Source organism: Limulus polyphemus, unplaced genomic scaffold, assembly GCF_000517525.1.
Source record: "Limulus polyphemus unplaced genomic scaffold, Limulus_polyphemus-2.1.2 Scaffold3179, whole genome shotgun sequence".
In the NCBI taxonomy this organism is placed as follows: Eukaryota; Metazoa; Arthropoda; class Merostomata; order Xiphosura; family Limulidae; genus Limulus; species Limulus polyphemus.
This window is the reverse complement of record NW_013668789.1, coordinates 1-8,387: the sequence shown is the minus strand read 5'-3', so window position 1 is coordinate 8,387 and position 8,387 is coordinate 1. Positions and strand designations below refer to the sequence as shown.

General features: G+C 36.8%; 1 protein-coding gene across 1 annotated transcript in view; it reads right to left on the bottom strand.

Moving 5' to 3' along the window:
• LOC106468824 (cyclin-K-like) overlaps positions 1-4,889 on the bottom strand; it is a 57,484-nt gene extending 52,595 nt beyond the window's left edge. Inside the window, exon 1 of the mRNA XM_022397189.1 lies at positions 4,842-4,889. The gene's annotated coding sequence lies outside the window, so the exon portion shown is untranslated. The remainder of the gene's footprint in view (positions 1-4,841) is intronic.
• Between the last annotated feature and the right edge of the window lie 3,498 nt (positions 4,890-8,387).

Here is an 8,387-nt window from a genome sequence, read left to right as displayed (position 1 = left end):
ATATGGCTTGGTGTCCCGTTCTGGGTCGACCGCACCTGATCCTTCCGAGCTGCACGCTTCCCCTCGGCAACCAATCGACGTTTACATTCTGCTGTCACCAAACCCTGCTGGACCTTCGTTCTCCAAAGAAATCTATCCTGGGCGAGCGACTCCCAGTTCACATGATTGATGTCAAACTCTTGCAGGGATAGTTTTAAACAGTCTTTAAAACTTTTCTTCTGTCCTCCAACCAATCGTTTATCTTCACTAAGTTCACCATAGAGAACTTGCTTTGGTATTCTATCAGCTGGCATTCTCATGAGGTGACCGGCCCATCTGACTTGTGCTTTCTGGAGAAGCGTGTATACACTAGGGACACCAGCAAGTTTGAGAACATCTGTGTCGGTAACTCTGTTTTGCCATTTAACATGGAGGAGCCGGCGGAGACAGCACAGATGGAAGTGATTAAGCTTTCTGGCGTGCCTCTGATACACAGTCCATGTTTCACTGGCATATAGTAGGACGCTCAATACCACTGCCCGATAGACCTTCAGCTTGGTGGTTAGTCTGAGCCCTCTCCGCTCCCACACACTGAGACGGAGTCTTCCGAAAGCAGAGCTCGCACGTGCGATCCGGTGGTCAACCTCTATGTCGATGTTAGCGTCCTTCGAGAGCGTGCTTCCAAGATAGCGAAAACTCTCAACAGTCTCCAGGTTCACACCATCAATGGATAATTCTGGATCAACTAGAGATCGACAAGGACCGGGCTGAAGCACAACCTTTGTCTTAGAGGTGTTAATTGTAAGATCGAAATCGCCACATCCCCTTGCGAAGCAGTCGAGCTCCTGTTGCATCGTTTCCGCCGAAGTCGCACTCAGCACACAATCATCAGCAAACAACAGGTCTCTGATACTAGACAAACGAACTTTTGTGCGCGCTTGCAAACGGCGAAGATTGAACAGCTTTCCATCCATTCGATATCACAGGTGTATTCCCCTCGGACCATCCCTGAAGGCGTCTGACAGCAATGCTGATAAATACATACTAAACAGTGTTGGTGCCAACACGCAACCCTGCTTGACGCCACCGGACACAGGAACCTCTATGGATTCTTCTCCGTCACCGAGCACTCTTCCCATCATACCTTCATGGAACTGACGAACTACAGCGACAAACTTAGTGGGACAACCGAACTTGTGCATTATGTGCCAAAGTCCTTCTCTACATACCGTGTCGAAAGCCTTCGTCAGGTCCAGGAAAGTCATGTATAAGTCGCGGTGTTGCTCCTGGCATTTCTCTTGGATCTGCCGAGCAGTAAATATCATATCGGCAGTTCCACGTCCAGCACGAAAGCCACATTGACTTTCAGGGAGAAGACCTCTCTCAAGATGCTGCTGCAGACGGTTCAACAACACGTGTGCCATTATTTTCCCAGCAATACATAACAAGGAGATGCCTCGGTAATTGTCGCATGCGTGATGACTACCTTTACCTTTATAAATGTGGACAATGCTGGCATTCTTCAGTCGCTGAGGGATTTGCTCTGTGTCCCATATACTCTGGAATAGTTCAGTCAATTCCCGAATGAGAGCGTGTCCCCCGCATTTAAACACTTGCGTCAGAATACCGTCTGATCCTGGAGCTTTCCCGCTTGACGTGCGGTGGATTGCTCCTTTCACTTCCTCTTCCGTTATAGGATGCGCGAGATTCTCATTGATATCTATTTGAGATAGGCGGTCAATGGCCTCATCGTTTATAACGGATGGTCTGTTCAGAACGCCTTCAAAGTGTTCAACCCATCTATCTAGAACCTGCTTCCGGTTTACGAGGAGCCGGCTGCCATCTGAACTCAACAGTGGGAGCAAGGTAGCACACTTGGGTCCATAAACCGTTTTCAATGATTCATAGAAGCGCTTGCTGTCATTCTGGTCGGCCTAGCTTTGGATTTCCTCAGCTTTGGCATTGTACCATGCATCTTGCATCTGTCTCAGTTCCTTTTGCACCTTCCCCTTGGCATTTGCAAAAGCCGCTTTCTTGGACTTCGAAGCAGGATCATTCTGGTAAACCATAAAGGCCTGATGCTTCTCGGTTAGCAGATCCTGGATCTTTTTGTCACTCTCGTCAAACCAATCCTGGTGCTTGCGTTTGAGTGGTCCAAGGTGCTGTGAAGCGGTAGCACGGAGAACTTCTTGGAGCTTCGTCCACCGCTCTTCGGGATCAGCATCAGCATCTGCAACGCCATTCGTGATGGTATATTCCAGTTCCTTCTGAAATGCCTCAGCAACTTCAGGAATCTTCAGCCGGGCAACATTCAATCTCCTTAACATTTTTTGACCTTGAGGTCTTCTCCGTGGCACAACTCTTACAGCCAGTCTGGAAATGATCAAACGGTGGTCAGTCCAGCACTCTGGGGTATTATAATGTGATGGTCAATCCCACTATTCATTGGTAAAAGAGTAGCCCAAAAGTTGGCAGTGGGTGGTGATGACTAGCTGCCTTCCCTCTAGTCTTACACTGCTAAATTAGGGATGGCTAGCGCAGATATCCCTTGAGTAGCTTTGCGCGAAATTTAAACAAGCAAACCTTTTTCTTCAGTTTGTTTGTATTTTTGTTAACAAACATGAGAATAAAAAATGTTCATTGTGAGCCGTATCCAAGTGTCATCTATAACTGTAACCTCCTTAAGTTCCAAAAGTGTCCCTTCTGTGTTCTGTCCCTCCTACAATTCATCTGTACAAGCTAAAGACTGCAATCTATTTCTTAGTAGAACATGCTCATTACAATTTAATCCATTACTTATAGCTGCAATAGTATTGTTTCTAATTTCCTGAAAGTCATTATTAGCTACTGTATTTTTGCAGTTACTTTTGAAATCCTACTGCCATTTCCCACAGTTTACACTTCTCTTTATGTATAATCTATACTCTCTTTAGGAGAGCCTCCAATTTCTCCTCCACCTCCAACCTCTTTAAACAAATTTGTACATCTCCACTATTGGTGTCCTAAAAAAGTGCATGTCAGACCCAAATTCCCATTCAAAACCCACTCCTTGCACCCTACAAATTATGAGTTCTTAACACCTACACTACTTTTCATCACTGACTGATGTAAATGTATGACTTGCCAGGTATGATAGAATTTTAGTTTTATGCTACTTGGAGGAAGACATTTGAAATTTAATGAGGTTTTTGTAATTTTAAAATTAACCTGTGGTTAAGTTATACTAAAAATTTTCAATTAATAACTCTCTAAAACTAAATATTAACACTTATGGTACAAGTAGAGAACTAGTAGCAGTAGATCTCTTAAGTAAGTTACACTGAGGCCAGACCTAAACTTAAATTCTCAAAATTAACCCTTTTGTTAAACTGTGCTGTAAAGACTAGGACATGGTATCTGTTTATGTGTGTATATTCTCCTGTAGAAACTTTAGCATATACTTCATTTATGTTGCTATATCCCTACACAGATGTATTTTTCTCAATTACGCATATAATTGGAGCATCCCATGGAAATCCCCAAGATTTTTAGTGGTTGTGTGTTTTGTAGGTTACACCACGTGACTATAGCATATTTTAAGAGAATAACATGCTTCCTTCAAAAGTTTGGGATAAATCGTGGGTTTTTCCAAACATTTACAGTTTTGTGGCTGTATGTCACTATTTAACCATTAATTATTAATGGTAAAAATACCCATGGATGTATTTAAATAATTTTAATGTTTTAAATAAGAATAAAGGATTAGAAAGGCATGTTGTGAAATTGTTCGAGTTAAATCAGTACGTAAATTTGGTTTTATTAATGTGATCCTTTATTGAGGTATATACAAGTATTAGCCTTTATTAAATATTTCTCCTGAAAACAACAAAGTAATATGATAAAACAGGTAATGGATGAGACTACCAGAAGTCAAGTTTTTATCTTTATACAAGGTGGGCAAAAAGTCTAGGCATCTTATGTTAATAGTTTACTTTTTTGCATTTTAGTAATGATTGTGGCAAAGGAATGATATGAAATAACCAATGCTTTGAAACAAAAAAGTGTTGAGAGTTTTGCCAAAGTCACCCATAATATGCTAAGGAGGATGTCACTGTCACATCATACATGGAGATGTATCATCATATGTCATGAAAATGTAGGCCAACAGACATTTTGGACATTTAGTTGAACCTTTTTTAGTCTGCAATATTCTTCATTTTATGTACACTATCTTTATTTGAGGGGGGAGCAGACTTTTAAGTCTTACAAGTTACAATACAAGAGGTTCCTCTACCTACTTAGTGTATCACTATCAGCCTATAAAATAAAAAAACAAACAGTAAATGTTGGACAAGCTCCAAGACGTACCCCAAACACTTTCTCGAACTTAATAAAAAAATAATCAAGACGAGTATGAATAGATTACATAACTGAAACTGAAAGCAGTAGGCCTAAAAATGCCAAACAAGCAATTTCTGAGTGCTACTAAAATTTAAAACTTAGCAAAAGGTGACTATAACGTCACAAAAGAAAATATTCTATCGTCATATTATAAATAACTTGTTTTACTGACTTTGTAACTACGTAACAAAATCCACAGCTACGTAATAAAATTACCTCCTCCCCAAACAAAAATTTCTCAATGAATGGGTTAAATTAAAACTAAAAGTAACCCTTAGAGTTAAGGAAAATCGTTCGAAGTCGAATGATAAAACTTTTAATATTTTTACTTTTTAGTACTCATAACCAGACTACCTCACTAGTAATAATAGTATACTAGACCCACTAATAATTGTCAAATTTGATTTTTTGTGTCATGATACCTTAACTTCGCTAACCTCTTAGTAATAAAAAATGTATTTAAAAATAAGCTTTATTCCTACCTCGAATATTATATTCACTACTTTGAGATGCCCTCTACAAGATATTTTGCTTAAATGCAGAATTTTAAAGAGTTACATATAGCTTGATATCTAAAAATAATATTCTTAAAATAAAATTGAACAAAATTAAATTTTTCATCTATTAAGAAATATTCTTGTCCGAAATCACCTTTTTTCAGAAAAGACTATGTTTATAAAAAAATCAACAACAACAACAAAAAACACGACTGATCACATTTCAGAAAAAAAAACGATTTTATTCAAATCCGACGTTGTGGCTTACACCTTTCTCAAGGGTTACAGCGTCAAAGACAAATACAAACTGATAATAGAAAAAAACATTTAAAACAATTAAAAACTGCCTTAACAATGCTAATGTAACGTATTATCGTAGGCATATTTAAAAGAATTAGAATCACAGAGTGACAGAAAAAATGTAAAAATAAAGCTAAGTACAGAGGCCAAAAATTATTTCCGTTTGTTTTATAAGACTGAGCCAGAAATTCTTTGGATTTCCTATTAAGGAAACTATTAAGTTTTGCCAATAGTTTAACGTTAAACGGTGTTTTATCTACTGTACCATGTTTCATTAGAAAGTGTTCGGAAGCGGCCTGTTTAAAATCCAGATTCACGGTGCTTGTTTGTTTTTAATTATGGACAAAGCTACACAAGGACTATCTGTGTTCTGCCTACCACGGGTATCGAAACCAGGTTTCTAGCGTTGTAAGTCCGCTGGGGGGCTTCATGGTGCTACAGATGTGTTCCGTGAAAAGTTCACATACTGGACGACTGGTGTCACCAATGTATTTATCATCATAATGAAAGGGAACAGGAAAAAGTTATAATTAAATTTTACATTATTATCTTCAACTGAATTATCTTTTTAATCGATCTCAATGTATATAAACATCGATGGAAAGATGATCTGATATCAAGACTTATATTGGTAATTAATTGTCTAAAATAGCAAATTTTGGACGCTTTGAAAGAATGGACATAGTCTTTGGAGAGTGAGATGTTATCGAGAAAAATCACTTTTTTATTATTCTTGCTCAATGAATTTTGGTTGGTTATGGACGTAGTTTCATCACCAGCTATATCAAGAGTGGAGCGAATAGTCGATAATATGTTATCAACTGGTAATTTAAGATATTTTACATAAATTCTGCTACATTGTCATCATTGAAGTCAAATAATGTACTCCTAGCGACGATACTTTCACAGCTTGTTTTACGTATATATATATATATATATGGATGACTCAGTACACTAATGTGGAGCTCTTAACCTTCGGAAATAATTTCTGGATCTAATGGAGAGAAAGTTTCTTGAATTTATTATCTAGTCGTATTTTGTTAATTTTGTATTCGTCTATACTTAATCGTATGTGTAATATTCTCAACCTAACGAAGAAAACTAGTACTGTTGCAGTTGTGTCAAGATAGTTTGTTTAGAATAGGTGATGCTAATTTTTAATGTACATGCAGTTTAACGAGTCTTCGAAAATATTATAAAATAACTTAAACAAACATAGAGACAATAAACTACCATTTACGCTTGTTGGGCGACTAAAACGTCTCTGAATGTTAACAGGAATAAGTTGATGCTGTTTACACAGATGTCAGAAGCCAATCTATGTTGAAGTGCATGTGAGTTTCAGTGTCCATTGTAGAAAAGCCCGTGGTGAAAAACGTACAAGTTTTTGAGCTTTGCAGAGCATACTGGACGATTGGAACCATGTTTACTACAAAAAAGTCTAAACACACATAGACGCAAAAAATAACAAAAAAAAAAACGATTTTACTGAAACCCAACGTTTCGGCTTACGCCTGTCTAAAGGGTTACAGCGTCATATAAATGTACCAACTGATAATAGAAATGAACGCATAAAATAATTGGAAACAGACTTAATAATGGAAATGTCTCGTCTTATCGAACACATCTGAAAAAAGAATTATAATGATTAAGTGACAGAAAATTGCAAGCTATCAAAAGGACGGAGAGGGTATCCAGTTTTCTGCACTTTGGGTAAGCCATAAAGTATAACGTATTTTGTGCTGCATTGGGAAATTTAGTGGAAAATTGTTTCAGAGATAATAATTTGGTGTTTAATGTTCTTGAGAAAGTGTATCCTCTTATCTTCATTCTTAAAAATTTAAGATAGTAAGTCTTTGGTTTATTATCGTTAAAAGATATAAGTAATGTAATTTTTTTTAGGTTTCTAGTCAAGAAAGACATTATTTTTGACGTTTAAAGAAAATCATCTAAGTAAAACATTTCTACGTTAGTAGATTGTGTAATATTACTTTACAACAAGAGTGATAGTTTTAAACAAATCTTACTTTACTATATGGTTTCCCAGTAAGAAGAATATAATAGCATTTGAACCACATATTTTATGTGCTGCATGCACTTCCAACGATACCTTTCACTCAATACCATAGCTCATTAATCTTATTGTGATTTAATATCACACAAATTTCCTATCGATCTATAAATCACACATTGATGGCATAGGCATTATATATCTTATTTCTAGTTTTAGATTAGATAAGTGTCAGGGTTTTATGTATATATGTGTGGGCTGAGATTCTTCTACAGTAGGTGTCTGTAACTTCTTCGCGATAAATTCGAAAAATAAATGGACATCACACGATCCACTTGTTATAAAATAATATATTCAAAATAAGCCAAATGTATGTATAAAAAAATCTTTAAATTATAGGATATTGCAGTTGTATCTAACTTTAAATAATTCTCTTTTCTTGTCAAAAGTCCACACAGGGTGATTCAATTATTTTAGAATCCAACTGACAAACTATATATAATTGTCTCCTTTTCGTCAAAGTCTACACAGACTTTAGGATACCTCTTGATAAAGACAAATTCTTCTTCTTATCTATGTTAAACTGTGAAACCCACTTTAAAATATCGCCTGTTACGGCTAAACTAACAATCATGCAGTCTAACTTCACTTTCAACAACTTAATGTTTTCTGACTTAACTTACTTCTAACTTCACTTAACTTCTTTTGTTGGTTACCACAACTGTATCCAGAGCTTTTTCTCGTCAAAAGTCCATACAAGCTGGTTCAGTTACTTTTGAATCCAACTGACAAAACAAATTATTTTTTCTATCTTCTTTGTTGTTACAATACAACTGTGAAACACACTATAGAAATTACCCGTTAAGACTAATCACGTTGGCTAACTTCACGTTTTCTTTAACCAACTAACTAACTAACTTTTCTTGACTGAACTTCACATTATTGAACTTTACTTGACTTGTGCTCGCTTGGCCGCTTATATATATTGTACAACTGAGGACTCGAACTTTCTACAAATTACGAGACGTTATGATGTAACAACACTCACATAGTGAGAAAAATTTAGAGGTTTCAAAAAAGATAACGAAACAATACTACAACAATTGAACTACACACACAACATACGACTCTTACCGAGTTACGTAACGAAATTTGTTATAACTAGTGCCTTTGTGAAGCAAAGGGAAATTTTTGAGGAAATTTCATCCTTTGCTTCTATG